This window comes from Diprion similis, chromosome 6 (genome assembly GCF_021155765.1).
Source record: "Diprion similis isolate iyDipSimi1 chromosome 6, iyDipSimi1.1, whole genome shotgun sequence".
In the NCBI taxonomy this organism is placed as follows: Eukaryota; Metazoa; Arthropoda; class Insecta; order Hymenoptera; family Diprionidae; genus Diprion; species Diprion similis.
In genome coordinates this window covers 7,502,053-7,519,304 of record NC_060110.1, presented here as the reverse complement: position 1 = coordinate 7,519,304, position 17,252 = coordinate 7,502,053, and the positions used below count along the sequence as shown (strand labels likewise).

Sequence of the window (17,252 nt, the reverse complement as noted above, 5' to 3'; positions counted from 1 at the left end):
CCAGCCGCGTATGTGACAAAGAATGTACGAGTGTTGGAGCGAGAGTTTGGGAAAGGAGCAATTGTGCTGATGGGCAAGTAATGACCGTACCGGAAACCGGAAGCGTGAAACGACTCCCTATTCAAAGAGCGATACCCGCTTCCAATTATCGAGAAAAACAATTAATTAAATTGAGCAATAAACGGTTTCTCGACGATTTTGCTGTCAACTTCCCTAATAATGAATGTAAAGTAGTGTCTTATTATTTTTCGACTTCTTATATGAAAGATAAAAATTGATTAAACAGATTTTCCTGATTTCAAAATTTTCATCAAGACTTTGAGAGATACGCTTCGGTGAAATTTACGATTTTTTAATTTGTTTTTATTGCTGTGCAAAGAAAAGTTTAATAGAAAATTCATTTCCCAAATGTTTAGATTACTTCAGACTTTTTTACTATCCAAAAATAATGTTACAAATAAAAAATTAACACTATTTTTAATGTAATGTATTTTTCTTAGAATTTGCTGATTTTTCAATGAAAACGAAAATAAGAAATGTTAAGACCTATTCTGGGTGAATATGATAATTGTTGAAAATATATTTAACGAGAGTAAATGAATGCCTGCATTCAGGAAACTCTGAAATTCAAATAAATCTACTTAAACTGCGTTTCCGTGGAGATTTTATTTGACGACAGCCAGCAAGAAACGACGGTGAACCATAAATGAAGCGAAACAAAAGTGAATTATTCTATAATAAACACAACTGGCAAACGGGAAAAGTAAGCGGCTGTTTACGTCTGGAGGAGATGAAACGACGCAGTAGATTCAGGCTCGCATACATATTACATACATGCAAACCCCCACGCGCGCTACGAAGAATATCGCGGAGAAAAAAGTTTCGGAGGGGTTGATAATAGAAGGTAAGCAAAAAAAGAGGGAGAGAAGAAAAAGAAGAAGAAAAAGAATAAAAACTGTTCATATACCTACAGTGGAGTGACTTTTATGTGGGTGACTATCGTGAATAACGACTTCACTGATTCGCGGGTTTCCCGGCCTAATAAAGACATCAACCGAACGATCTACGGGTTCCTAAAATCTTTATTCACCTTTCAAAATTATAACCACAGTAAATTTCGATCATGTAACGTTGTGGCTTACGAAGTTTATTCTTTATTCTAATTCGGCCACGGTTCTGACTTCCGGCTTTGTCGTACACGCAATATAAACAGAAAGTTTAAAGAAAATTTACAGTTCCAGAGCTGCGAAAAATTTCTCTTCGTTTATCGATTTCATTCACCGTCGGAGTGAAGTCACATAAATTCATAATATTATTCTGCAACGATATATGCAGATGGAGAACAAAAAACGAGCTTAGACAACTATAGAAATATGGAGAACGATTTCGTGTCGTGGAAAAAAAAATTTAATGCTAGATTTTACAAAATTGTTACAAGTATTGTGCTAGAACTATTCTTAGTAGGATCTACAGCAATCGGATTCAAACAAATTGTACAACTCGGTAATAAGAGAGTAAATTTCACAGCAATTGCTGCAAACTCTACTGCGACTTGGCGAACGTAAAGCACGATGGACTCCCTAAGCTGATAATTATTTTTTGTGACTTTTGAGCACCGGGTACAAGTTGTTTTGGTCTATATATATCGAAAAAATGTCATCAATATATTTCCACAATTTCGAAAAAAAAATTCCGAGGCATGACAAACCCCTTTTCAAAGAATGATTTAAAGAAAACACTTTTACTTTCTCAAACTTTTGAAGAATTCCATTTGACCTGATATTCTATTTTGTCTACAAATCGCTTATTATAAACTCTCTATTACAAAACATTATTTTTTTTCTGAAAAAAAATTTCCTTGGCAAATTCTTTAGGGGGTCCGTTGAACCCCAAGGTTGCCGTTCTGGCCCAACCACTCAAACTCCTTGCATTTACGTCAGTAGATTCACCACAAGTAAAATGATTTTCAACGATAATAAATGAAATTTCGCTCAGTGTTATCGGCGAGCGTTTCTGTCTGCAACGATAGTAAAATTCCCCCTACGAACATCTCGATAAATTTGCAGACGATATTACTTAACTCAACGGGGGTTTCCTGCTTACACCTGTAAGGTACGACCGGTGATCAGCGGCATGCACAAGCGGCTTTGCGTTCTGCCAGCGAATGCATATATCGAGTGAATTATGTCGCGTTGACACGAATGAGTTGTCGTGGTGGCATGCTCGGAGTCAGGCGAACGTCGGGGGTCTCAACCCCCAGAAGGCAGGGTGTCGGCAACGGAGTTCGCGTGCAAACGCGCGGATCTATAAGCCACGTGAAACGACGCGGTCTGTGCGCCTCCAGCGACAATCAAAGCCTCATTTGTACGCCGGTTTTTACCCACCGAAGAGAATTTTCATATAACGTGACTTTACCTTCGCCCAAGCGACACACAGCTGGCAGTGACTGGGGTACAGGGTGGTCCGTTCAACTCTGCCACCCCGAATAACTTGGTTATTATTGATTGTACCGAAAAGTGTCGTCGGAAAAAGTTGTTGCATATATGAAAGAGGAAAATCTATTTTCTGGCTCACTAAAAGGAAGCAAGGAACATGAACTTCGGCTCCAAAACTCACGATTAAGTAATGGAGGTGAGAATTCAATGAGATTGAATTGTATCACCACATTCAATGCTTCTTTCACGTAATTTCATTTATCAAGTGCTAAAATTGCTGTCCATCATCATATCAAACGATTAGTAAACCTCATTCCAACAACCAAAAACATGCACTGTAATAAAAGTGCGACGTGGTCTTCCATAAACTACAATTTATTGTCAATCCAACACCGTCTGAAGCCGTCATCTGATATCGTCCAACACCACCACTTTTCACATTCATTAGCACGCGATTAGATTAAGGTTTTCTTTTAAAGCGAAACTGCAGGATGCACTGACGAAGCCTCATCATTTTGCCGTCGTAACACCCCCGAACAATGTCTGCGTCCAAGAAGCCATCGGATAATTAAACCGCGGTTCGTTAACCACGGATCTAAGTGTCAAGGAGTAGACACAATACGCTGCATGCAGTGAATTGTTTGCGCGCAACGACGTAAGACGGAGGAAGATACGGAGACGGGTGATAGCTGCTGGTGTCTCCCCATATATACGTATATACCCTCGGCCGTATTTGAGAGAGAGCCTGTTTTTATATCAGTCGGTGAAGGATCTGGTGGACGCCCTCCTTCCCGTAGGATGGAATGAGAAGAGTGACGCATTGTCCTCCCGTTTTCTCTATATCTGCGGCTCCCTCATCCCTTGTCAACGAGAATCTCTCCCTTCCTCCCCTCCCCTCCCCCCTACCTCACTCACTCTCTCTCTCTCGCTCTCTATTCCTCATTCACTCCGTGCAGCTTGCTCTATTTTTCTCTCCATTCCGCTTTCTCGGATCCTCAGGCAGCGCAGCTCTCGGGATCATCTGGCCCATTGTTGCCAGGTAAACAATTTGCTAACACTCAACCCCAGCCCGACACAACTGCCGCCGCTGGAGATCAGAACCAGTCGAGTGACGCCGCTACTTCACCCTTGCTTCCTAGGTTTCTTCTCCTTCTCTGTTTCCTCCTCCTCTTCCCCTCTGTAAGGGAAACCCTTTCGTTCGTCCTATCTTTTTACGTCACCGCCACATTCGGGGGAACCCCTACCTCATCCTTCTCCGAGACGCATTTATCTTACCCGGCGGAGGAACGATCGTCGTCGTGCGTAAAGAGGTGATGTAGAAATCACAAAAAGAAGAAAAGGAGACGGGAACAAGAGACGAACAACAAAGCGCGCTCGATAAGAGCGAATACTGGGATTGTCCTAATCCTACCGCTTCGCTATTATTGGTCCAATCTTGAGGAATTAATTACGACTGCTCGATTCATCTCACAATCAGTAGGTATCATTCTCGACTCTACGTGACAGACGCTATATATGTATAGAAATGAGTATGAATTTCCGTCTGATGTAAGCTAATGAAAATTAAACCAGAATTTATCAGATCCATTCCTTTTTATGCGCTTATCTTACTACGATAGCTCATTGAAGCCCTGATTTGAGGATTCCGATGTTACGGGTCAGGAAATAACTCTCTGGCCGTGTTTGGAGAGGGTCGAAAAATCCCAACGTACACTAACAAACACTCCGCAGCAACAATCGCATATACATTACAAACGTTAAGCGATAAAAACGTTACAAGGCACAATACACAAGGAGTGAAACTCCTTAAGGAACTGATTTCCACTCGTTCCAACTCGGAGAACGTGAAAACGTGAAGCTTCCAGTATTTATTTACCGAACCTCTTAGTCAGCTTCACCTCGACATTCACCGGCGAACTTCTTGAGGAATAAAAAGGGGGGAAAAATTTTCTCGTACAAGTCGTTTGGAGTACCGGGAAAGGCACTCGAATTACTGATTTGTACGTTCATCTGCCGCCGATATCCGATAAAAATAAAATCCGAACCTCTACTTCTCATCGCGATTTTTTTCAGACGCGATTCCAGATATAAAACCTTTGTTGTAGGTGCAACAGAGTGTTATACACAGCTGTGTTTAGTCGAATAATAATGAGAGCTACAGGAAGATGAAGAAAAATATGAAATCGAAGAAACTGAAGAAGAAAAAATAAGAAGAAGAAGAAAAAGAGGGGTGAGTGAAGGTCGTAAAGAGGAGAAAGAAGGTCCAGTCCGCCATCCCAATACCCACCCCCATTCTTTCCCCTCATTTTTCCCCCCGCCGGAATAATTTCGCATCAGTTTGCCGGCGGTATCCGCTCTTTACACGCTTAACGAGCTGAAAGTCTGTACGATAAGAGGAGCAGACGATTTAATAGTCATTAAGGAGTCCCGGTGCTCCCCTCAGCTCGCCGGGACATCGAATATCCGGCATAAACCGCCCCCTTCGCTCCACGTTTCGACAAGCACTGTGTCGCGGGTGGAGAAAGGATTTGCCACCAGAGCTGATCCGGTCCTTTAGACATTTCAATCGACCACCGGCCTGCTTAAGATCAGGGTTAAATTGAAATGTCCCAGCTGGTGGAAACCACGTGGAGGTTTGTATGGACGTTAATCATCGAGCTACGAGGCAAGTGAAGTATCAATTATTTCCCACCAATTCGTCAATCCAGATTTTTTATTAGTCGTTAAGCGATAATTAAGTAGTCTATTCTGTCAGCAAATTTCTCCACGTCAGAGATACACTCATGCATGTCACAATTCTCATGGGCCAAAATTTATTTAACGATTATATGAGGGTGATGTGTAACGAAATTTCAATAGACCGAATAAAGTTTTTGACAGATTCGCGGTTGAATATTATTTGTATTTTCGTCCGAGCTTATGTAACCTTCAAAATTTTTTTTTCTCCATCCTTTGTAGTTCAGAATGCCCGGCGCGGCCTGGCAAGTCGCTTGAAGAGAGAAAATCCTCGAATAAATCTCCCCGGTTTCCGCCCGCAATAAGTTATATCTTCTTTTTCATTTTTTCGGACGTGAAATATTATAATTCATGTATACCGTAATTAAGAATCTCAACGCTGTACAGTCCTTGGTGAAAAAAGTATACGGAATTAAAATTGAGGAAGTAAAATTTTGCGAAAAAAAATTATTTAACATGAATTTAAAATTTCAATTCCGAATCAGTTAAATTTTATAACTGATCAATTTTCTTAAGACAAAAAAATCTTATTAATACTGTAAGAATCGCAGGCTTAAAATCAGAAAAATCAAATTCCGTAAAACTAAAGAAAATTTTTTTACCTTAAAAATAAACAAATTTTTTCAAGTTTCATATTATTCTTCTTGAGAAACTGAATGAAATGCTGATTTGACGATTTTTGAGCACCTCAAGAGCCGGATGAAAGAAACTTTTACAGATCGTTCAAGAGGAATCCATTCGAGAAAAAAACAACCGTTCATGATATACAGAAAATTCGATTCATTGCCCGACGGTTTTTTTTTTACCCGAAAAAGGAAGTGCAAAAAGTACTTATAAATAACTGCATGCTATCAAACGACTACAAGTCCTTTGAATTCATATTTTTCCTTCTCTTCTCTTCTCTTTCCTTTGTATCTGAGAAAGCAGATCCGCGCGGAAAAATCGCGTAGTTTTTGCATAATTGGACAACATGGTATATCTACTCAAAGCATTGTGCAGTTCTTTTGCAAACTTGATATGTATCTATTCTTGCGGGAGCTGTTTTTACGTCCGCAAGAAGAAGAGAGGCGAAAAAAAAAAATAAAATAAAATAAGCTAACAACCATTCTAGCCTACTGCAGAACGGAGGGTGAATAATGGTGGAATTTGATTTGGCACACGTCTGACGAAATTTGCATAGATAGACGAGCGCAGAGACGGGATGTATGTGAATACAATGAATAGTGAAACGCTTTGTTGGTTGTGATATTTGTCTAAAACTTTCGGTGAAACATGAAATTTTTATTACTCTATCCGATTTGAAACGGAAGTTAGCGCAGTCGTTATTTATTTATTGATCATCGTAGAAACGTGACTCGAGTGCGTGTCAACAGAAATGTACAAAAATTTACAGAATGTTGTAAAATTTTGAAAAATAACATTTATTCAACTACCTCAAATACGATCATGATCTTGTTTTTTATTTCGTTCTGTTTTTCAATGCAACAAAATTTACTTATTGGTATTTGAAACAGGATTACTACTACACAAAAACGCCAATACGGAAAAGAAAAATCAATTAATCGGACTGATTAACGAATTCATGGATACCTATATATAGATCACTATATATATATCGATAAGAAAATTATGAATAAAAATCCTTCGGAATAAAATATACGTTGACCTCTTTCTTTCGATCCTTAAGTACCCTCTTGCAAAACTTGTTTTGAACTAATTTATTTTCAATTTCCGGAACGGGTGAATATTCGTAATGATTATCGCTGGCTGATTGATCGTTGCGTCCATTATAATCGACTCTCTGATTCTCTTCCGAGCAATTAAACGTGGAAATATTTACTCGCGGTTGAAGAATATTATAAAATATTGAAGGGGAAAGAAAGTACCTAAAGTACAGTCATTCATTTTTGTTGAACTAGTTCACTAGTAAATTTATCGGGAAATTGTTCTATCGGCTGTAAAGCAGAAATCTAAAAAAAAATTGAAAACATCTAGTCCGTATTTTTTAACTGCAAATATGAATCCGTCATGCACATGTGAGTACAATACGTAGATTCTACGTGTTCTTACCTCTTAACGTAGCGAACAGCAAGTGCGATCTCGTAACAGAGAAGTATATAAACCACAGTCCGGAAGCGTTTGTTGAATGCCGTGTCGAGTTTGAGGTCAAACGAAGAGTCACAAACAACACTTGTTATTAAAAATATCACGACACGATCAACAGAGTCGATTTGTATGTTAAAAAAGCAACACGATTCTGACTAAAAGTATAAACACGAGAGAAGAAGAAAATAAAATAAAACGAACAATCTGTTCAACCTAGTTAATTATCATAAATCATGTTTAACCGTAATTTACAGTCACTTCTCGAGTTACAATTATCCCATTTATTTTAGTTTTATCATTATCGCATGAGATAAGAGTAGCGTAAGAATTCTTCCTCGATATCGGAAAAATACGCGGGCAACTATCGGTCCGTCGCGATACGTCGGGCGGCGAATGTCGGGTTCGACTGAATCCTAGAGCGTGGTTTCCGTGCACCCGCGCAGGTCTCGACACCTTAACTTCACCCGGTGGCCCGAGGCACCCTCCAGCGGCGTGTTTAGATGGGGGCGAATCCCACTTGCTTGTGTGTGTTCGTGTGTGTTCGTGTGTGTTCGTGTGTGCGAGACGAATGGAAGGATATCTGGATGGTTGACGGGGCGCGACAGTGAGACTGTCAATGAAAACGTCATACGTCAATCCTCCGTTTCGTTCCTCCCCCATGGATCTCGACTCTGCACGTCTGTCCAACGATTACGGCTAATCGTTTTACTTGGCATATGTGTAGGTGTATATTTATGTTGACGATGACTGTGATAGTTGAGAAATAAAAATAGTATTTATTGAATTAATTTTCTGCTGTTTTTATTCTCTGAGTAGATTGTTTACAGGGTTTTTAGGCGATCTAAATTTTTCCAAATCCCAAATTCGACCTTCTGCGCATTATACTCGTACACGTTCGAATTTTCCATCTTTGCGCATTGTCGCATACGCAACTGTCAAGTGCTTTTACGTATTCTAAATGCACACGTTTTGAATTTTCTTCGACCCTGAAAAACCTGTCCGAAAGCTGGTGGATCGGTCCGCGTACAAAAAGCGATATCTAATTCGTCGATTTCTTTTAACAGATTTCTGTCAATGACGGAGTCATCATTCTCTGACGGAAAACTTATTCAAACGCAGTCGCCATAAAATTTTTGAAAAGTTGAGTGCAATTTTTGAGTTTCAGGATGTTCAACTGTTATCCGGAAAACATGCAACGACATACGCTAGGGGTTGGATTCATCCAACGTACGGTCTGGTCAAAATAGTAAGCAACGAAAAAAAATGATAGAATGAAGATTTGAAGGACGCATCGAATCAATACTTTCCTGATACGAATGAAGGGAAATTTTTCTTTTTCTTTCAATCCACGAATACTAAAAAAATCCACGTTCTGCCAGATTGGAAAAGACCATATGGTTATTAGATGATTTTCAAAATGTCGAAAGGTATGTTTTTTGACCGATTTAAATTGATTAAAGTTTGCCCAAATTTCGTGCTATACTCGTACAACGAAAAAATCTTACAAATTTAGAAATCTTTCGACGCAACAGTTTCCGAAAGTTTGAGGTGTGAAATGCTTTTCAAAATCCCGTATAACCGTTCAACTTCATCTAATACGAAGTAAAAGAGACAGCTTAGAAAAAAGCAAAGTTTAAACTAATTTTCGAGTCTGTAATTTTATCAGGAATTCAAAAGAAATTATTTACCTTTCCCTTTGTTCTTTTGGTGCTTTCAACAAATTTTATTTGCTTCCGTGTTTTCCGCCCGGAGCTTTGTGTTAATCACATCGTTGGCAAGCATCAATATTATATGTACAATGTACATACCTACATACACTATGCATGTGTACCAAACGCAAATGAATCGATAATGTAAATATAATCATTTCACTTGGATATCCGGAGAATGATTCAGCTTTGGGTAACCACCTTGGGACTGGCATGATGTTTTCTTTCACGGACAAGATATTTGCTCACGATTCGCCTACTCTCGCAGCACATGGCTCCTGAAGAACGTGGAAGCAATTACTTCTATTTTGCATATGAAAATATACAGGGCGTTCCGTGGAATATATAGTATGTGCGGGTTACGTTGTACATCAATTCGTTGCTCCAGCTCTAAAATGCTCTAACGATTGAAGATGCACGTTTGCAACTATTCCCATTGCATCAGCTTTGTTTCATTGAATAAAAATTTTCTAAAATTCTATGCTCTAGAAAAAATTCATTTCACTGACCTCACAATTAACGAAAAGTGTCTTGAATCGCTTCTCTAATTTCTGAATGAAAAAGGCTAGAATTTACCGAATTGGATACCAATAAAAATTACATTCATCGATGAGATATTTATATTCTTCGAGAGCAACTTTTCAATGCCATAATATGAGAAAAACGAATCTCGATTCACAGTGAAAACTTTTTTACAAACCTTAGAAAAAAAAGTGTCCTTATTTTTCAATTAAAATAATTTATAACCTAAGATGGTTCAGGATTGTTTTGTTCTTTCACAGAACAGTGTTTGATATAGTTAGAACATCAAAGTATCGAAAACAGAGTCACCAATAAAATGAGTGACGGTGAGGATCCGAGACTGACTGCATTGACAAGGAATGTACCCTACACGCGGGTGTATGCCTACATAAATAAGCAAATAGGGAGCAGCGTGGGTGTCTGCAGTAGGGTTTTCACATACTCCCCGGAAATCTTGTTTGAACCCCTGATCTTTAGATTTAGAGATAAACTTCGACTTTGTAGGTATAAGGCATATATTTACAGTATAAAAGCAAAATTGTATACAGAGATATAAAATCGTGCAGTGTATAAACGTGCACAGAACGGCGGTAATATCAGGTATAGGTATGGAATATACCTCAACTTTGAGGGGATCAAAATCCTTTATGCGATATTCCCAATCAGAATATTACAACGCGAAAATACTATCAGGCCATACAAAAGTTACCTTTCTCTTATGCTCCTCTAATATCTTTTAGGGAAAAGAAAAAAGCAGTCCAAAAACGTTAAAAAACTATACAAATTTTCACAAATATATTCTGAATATACAAGTATGATGTCATGAAATTTTTTACGTACGAATGTAATTTCTTTCGAATATAGATAAATATTGGTAGCTGAGATTCGATTCGTGTTGCCGTTTATCTTGCAGGTCCATTTCTATGATATACCATCACTTCAAAGTACTTGCCGCAAGAAAATGAATTACGTAAAAATTCTTTAATTTCTTGGGCAAGCCGGTTACGTTGGCAATGGAAAATCAGCCCGCAACTCAACAGGCTCAGTCACCGTTATAATGGTTCAAATTCCTTCATTACAATGGTACTTCGGTGAAGAACAAGGCGAAAGATTCCACTGTAATGAGAGTTGGCGGCAGCAACTTGTGATAGCCTATTTCGAAACGAATACTGCGATAGCAATGAGAAACTGACGTATGGGACAATCTTTGATCGGTTGATCTCTACCCCCCATTCAAATCGTTTTGAAATGATACTATACAGTTGCTATCTTTCGGCATGGATTGCAATGACATTTCATAGACTTACGATAATACAGCATTTTGATGCAAAGTATAATTAGTTAAATGTGTTAGTTTTTACTCGGCTGTAGCGTAAAATGCAATGGTTGCTATACGGATGAAAATATTGCGAAGGCTTCAAAGAATATTATGGAATTGATACCGATGTGGAAATGAAATAAAATTATGCTGCAAATATGTCAATATGACACATATGTTTCAGTTGATAATCAAAATGGAAAATTTAAATTCTCCACTACGCGTTTGAGGGACTGCATCAGCTCATGGCACCTGACTCAGACCTCTATAGGCCTGGTGGAAATAAAGAGGCCCGTCTAACATTTTGTAAATTTTGTTCCCCCCTGTATTTTGAAAGAATTCAGGTCGTCCAGAAACGCCATAGTTTTGCTACTAATCCCGAGAATTGTATAATATGCATTAACTTGCTACAAAATATTTGCAGTGCCTCAGATTGGCACAAATTGATACCCAAATACCTCGAATAATTTCCCGAGCAAATGAGGTGTGGAATGTATATCTTTATATCGAAATACAGTACGGATCGTAATATTCGCGAAGCTTGCAACGGGCGCTGAATCTGCGAACAAAGCTATAACATTGTGGTTATAAGCATACACCATGTCGACATACGTTTGAGGTATAGTAACAACCTGTCGTTATTGTTTTCCTGTTTATACCGAGTAAGCAAAACTCGTGCCGATAAACGCCGCACACTTTGAAATCCTCACCGGTTTTCAGCCAACACTTTTCTATGTGGTCAAATTATTTTGAACTCTTCGTATCGATTGGAGTGTTATACTGTACGAATTGCGGAAAATCACAAGCAATCTTCGGAAATTGCATGGAACGCTAGGAAATCATTGAAAATCAATGAATAAAATAGAAATCAATAGAATGTTATTGAATTGAAACCATTTAGCGTATACCGAAGGACTTACATTGCGATTTCCTTAACTCTACATTCGTATAATATTTCAAGTCAGTCGCAATGATCTGAAAAAATTTATAGACCGTAAATTAATAATGAGATGCTCATAGTGTACGCGAATTGATATTTACTATAAGAGGAAATGACTTTCGTTCGAATTCTACAGGGATGTCGAAAACCTATATTTATTATACCGATACGATCTCGAAGATAACGTGTGTTCCGTATCGAAACTCGACTCGTGCAAACTAAATTTTTTCCCGTCCCACAACGTCTGATTGACACAGTAAACGGATAACGATTGATCTAATTCGAAACCGGAGACGACGTCCGAAAATACACGTCATTGAGTTTGAATAACATCGCAGGACAAGCGTGTATATAATTTTCTGCACGCCAACGAAGCAAAAAAAAATAATAACAATAATTTGTAAAGGAGTAGAAAAATGATCGATAAATCCTTATACGATGCATAGTTGCTGTGAAAGCTAAAATATCACAAAATTTGGTACAAAACGTGAAATTGAACATGAATTAGCTGTTGTAATAAAATGTGCGAATAAATGAACGGATTTTGTCTTAAAAAAATCTCAATCAAGCCACGAGTCTTTTGATCAATTTCTTCGTGAATTTTTATTTCGCTTGCCTCATATGTCTGATGCAATGAATGCCATGATCGCCCACGGCATACAACAAGCAAGAAAAATCTGCGATATCGTATGACAGCGAAATGAGGGGGTGAACGAAGACGATGCGGAGGGGCGGTGGCGAGGGCGGCGATACTTTATTTAATGGGCAGCGGTATTAGGATCAACGTATTTTTTTTCATTTTTTCAGGGGTGCAGCGGCAGCGTTGGAAAAAATGTACCGGCTTTAGGGTTCATAATGACAAACAATTTCCCAGTTTTATTCATTTTCACCCAGCGAAGGCAAGGCTATAAAATGCCTCTGCTTGCCATGATGCTTGGGTATTACAATCATCGGAAGAAGCATAAGGACGTTAAACTCAACTTAGGGTGAACTTCACTTGAGAACCACGACGTGTCCCTATTTCAAATCTTTTCATGGGGGAAAATAGCCATGGTTTTCACGATTTTTCACGCTTTATATATTTTGGATGAAAAAATATTGCGGATAACCTCTAATACGCATAATCGTGAAAATTAGAAAAAAAAAAAAAAAAAAAAACACACGTAGAGCACTTTTTCAGGGTAATCGTAACATTGGCTTCCACAGAAAAAATTTCAGTCGAACTTTTTTTCCTTCAATACATTGGTAACGAGAATTTAACGAAACATATGAAAATTATTTTAACGAGTCTACAAAATAATTGTTACCGTCTAAATCTTGACAAACTACTCCAAATTTTATAAATCTTTTGGCAAATACTTGTGAAGTTATTTTGCATCTGGGTCTTCTCGATATTTTCGACGAGTTTGATTTTTTTGTTTTCCAACAAATTTATCTCGCTTTTTTTCGAAGAATTCAGCGAGCGGATAATAAATATATCAAATTACATGATTGAACAGATTTTGAAGAGAATCGTTACTGCCGGTTTGAACCATATCACTTGATGTGTACCTTAATTAATACCGCGTATTCGAACTGTGGATTCTTTGAACTTACGATTCGTTAGTATACACAGCTATCCACGCGTACTTACTTCAATGAGGTAGGGTTCGATCAAGCAAAATCTTTTCAATCCAATTACGAAGATCAAAAAACCATCAAGATTCTCCAGGTGGAAATGCTGCGCTAAAAGATTTCCATGTACAAAGGTTTTCCAATTTGAATCGGAAAAGATTTTAAAGTGAGTTTTTTGATAACCTCAATTTTTTTTTAAATTTATTTTTCCTATCCGAGAAAGTATTCGTAATTTTTTCGATATTATTGTTTCAATTTGTTCTGTAGTTAAGGATTGCTAAGAACCTTACTGTTTCAACTTTTCAATTGGATGAACCTCGAGAAAGAAAACACTTTTTCCATCTGGATTCATGGAACAGATATGAAGAAATTTCATATCTTTAAATTCACCAACTTATTCGAATGTTGAAGAAAGGAATTATTTGTCAATATGATGATAGGGCAAAGAAGAGTGATTGAAAAGATTAAACATTTTTCTTTTTTAATCTTTTCAAAATCCCTGGTAAAATTAAAAAATGTCCTGCTCATCGCTTACTGAGTTGGTGTGGAATGCCTCATATACCTATAATATCAATTATAAAAGAAAGAAAAAATGGTTATTAATGGGTGAAAATCAGTGGCTGCAGAGCCTAGCTTTTTTCAAGAACGACGTGGAAATCCGCACGCAAAGCATACAACAAAATGTGAAACGATTTGTGGCAACGAATTTGGTTTATCTCCATATAATATGTTATTATTACGTAATCTGGTAAACACGCATACGTCAGGCGTAACAGCCAAGCTTAAGAGGATCAGGCCGGTGAAACGGATGGCGGAAAGGGGCAAGGCTGAGCCAATCACCTCGGTATTAGTCTGCGCTCGTTACACGTAAACCGATTTCGTACCCTGAAAATTTGATCAAGTTACGTAAATAACGTTCTTTTTCTCGAATTTCCTTCGTTTTACTGGTGATTTTTTGCCGCAACATCATTCGAAATTTGCCATTGCAAAAAAATGAAACGTATTATTGAATAAAATAAATGAAAATTTACGAGGAATTCCTTCCGTTATCCTTAAGGAAACGAGAATTTTAATCTAATCGGGTCATTGGAATCAAAAGTTAAGAAAAGAGAAAATAATGGTAAGAAAGAATGAAACAACATCTCTAATATATATGACATGAATAAGTCTGATCGTGACCGATTCAAAAGGAAAAAAAATGCAAAAGCTGAGACATCAACAATCTAAAAACAGCTTTTACAATTAGTTATTATAGTACAATCAAAATGATAAAAATTTGGAGTTTTCATGCGATCCGAATGTTTTGGGTAACCATTGAAATCTTCAAAGATCAATTCAATCAATATATGTTACAAATAGTTGTCTCTATGGCAGAGTGAGCAAAAGTATAATTATTTAAGTACGGGTTAACAAACGTCCGTCCAGAATAACATTCACTCGTTATAACTATACTATAACGTGAGATTTCTTGATTGTTTGTCCAACAATTTGTGGGAATCTTATTAGCGAGAAAAATTATCCGAAAAAACCTTAGATCGTATGAAAAGCACCAGAGTTTGATTACTTTGAATGTTCTGGTTAGAAAACGTTTTCTTAAATTGTTAATATTTTAACTTATGTTACCCAAATTTTTTCAGATCGTTACTATTCCGTTAGCACACAAGGGATGCTGCTCTTGTAGTCATGTTCTGCATTATCATAGCGCAAATAAAATTGCTGGAGATTTTTTCACCGATCTTTCTATAACTCTTCATTCCGACGATCCAGCCGTTTCGATTTACATCGGCTTCGTAAGCAGATCGAAACGAGAGTACGTAGACGTGGATTACGTAACATTTCGCAAGAAGCAAATTCGCTTGATCAAACAGTCGGCTTCGGTCGGCTTCCATTAGCCAATGGTATCGCAGTTAATCCCGGGGTGATTGCACGACCGCGACGTACAATAATCTAATCACGCAGGTACATACGCATGAAATGGGAAATTCACGTACCTATAACGTATTGCGTAAAACGTGAGGGGATGCAAAGAAAAGTTGAGTGAAAGTCATGCGTGGTGAATAAACGATATAGGGTGAGATTTTTCTTAACTTGAACTTCTTTGAACGACGAAAAGTCATCGTCAGATATGGTCCGAAGGATCGGCAAGTTCTCAGACTTTCTCAAAGCAGAATTGCAGATTGTTATTATTTGTAACAAATTAAAGAATTTTCGAGCTATTTTTGTAATGTGTTACAGTCCGCTCTCGTAATAATGCCGCTTCCCTTATTCTCGCTCGAACGTAACCCCCACCTTTAAATTTAATTTGGTGTCACCAGTTTTTTAATAATGTTATTCAATCACAAAATTCATAATATAGTACCTAATAATGTCATTAGAAAAAATGCGTAAGTTTCGATTATCATCATGAAAATAATATTTGATTTTACTCAAAGAAATAGAAATTATATACATTTGATGAGTTTACCATATCGATGTGTATTTTTAACACATTTTGTGCAATAAATGGGGAAACGTGTAAAAATTATTCTTAAAATAACAAAATTTAGAAAAAGAAATTGAAACTAGAAAATCAAAATAATCCATTTTTATATGACAAGGGTAAATGGGTAGAGTGAAACAAAACGATGTGTAGGTACAACAAACTTACATATAATTTATGTAATGAACTATCCCAGAAAAGTGCACGATATAAACATACATATTCTCAATTCCATACACTTATAAGATTCGTTTTTAGAATCACAAGTACTGGATAGGATAACTTTGAATTCATCAAGTGAAACGAGTTAACTACGTATCGATCTCAATCACCCTTTCTAATATATGGTTTCCAAGTCGATTTCTATATTCGAAAAAGAAAATAAAACGCAAATAATTCTGACAAAATAACGAGGTCGTTATAAATAATAAAAATGACGCTTATGAAAACGGTAAGCTTTTTTTAAACTTACGTATCATTGAAAGTTCTGGAATTACGTTACGACGAGAATCCCGACGGCGACAAAGCGCGTTAGTAGTGGGGGTACCCGAGTTCCAAGAAAAATACTCCCCTACTCCCCCATCGCTGGCACAATTATAAGAACGGACTGTATTTGAATAAGGTTAATTGTTGGTTTTTCAATAATTACCTTACAAAATGCTGTAACACGGATAGTCGAGATGTGCCAAATGGGTGCCGTTTACCTCACTCAATCGATTCAAATTATTTACAGAAAAAAAATAATCGTTTCTTCAACCCCAGAGGGGTAATTTTGTTATTACCACTTTACCTTGGTCATATTTATATATAGTAGCACCGGACCGTGTTGTTCGGTGTCGAGGTCTTTCGACAAGGGACTTGCGATTAGAAGGGAGCAGAATTGTCAAGAGGGTGTCGAGAAGGGTTTCAAAGTATAATGATAATCATACGACCAGCATACCTCAATTTGTTTTGATTTATCCTTGGCCGCTCTCTTGCACTGGTTGACTAGTATCACACTGACACTAACACTCACACTCACACTCACACACTAAACACTTTGATTCACTTTAAACGTATTAGGCCCGTAGCGGCCCGATTAAGAGCGTGCGAAGTACTCTCTGCGAGTTGCGACGTACGAATGATCGATGACCGCTGGACCGCCCCGTGACCGCAGCCGGCGTGTCAATAGCTCGAAGAGATATGTTTATACTAACAATAAGATAGCACGCAGCGAGAGATTTGCGAATGTATCGACTATACATTCTCAACCAAAAGTGAATCTCGTCAAGAATATTTAATACTTTATGATAAGGTAGAAGTCTAATAAAAATTAACCACAATAACGACGATAAGAAAATCAAATTTGAATGATAATAGTGAAGGTTTAAAGTTTATCAATAAATTGTTTAAA

The 17,252-nt window shown here is 37.6% G+C and overlaps 1 protein-coding gene across 2 annotated transcripts in view; it reads right to left on the bottom strand.

The window, feature by feature from the left end:
* Window positions 1-16,926, bottom strand: part of LOC124407177 (limbic system-associated membrane protein-like) — a 182,238-nt gene extending 165,312 nt beyond the window's left edge. The window contains exon 1 of one of the 2 annotated variants that reach the window (XM_046883042.1): window positions 16,800-16,926. The gene's annotated coding sequence lies outside the window, so the exon portion shown is untranslated. The remainder of the gene's footprint in view (window positions 1-16,799) is intronic. The other variant, XM_046883039.1, reaches the window with a different exon arrangement.
* Between the last annotated feature and the right edge of the window lie 326 nt (window positions 16,927-17,252).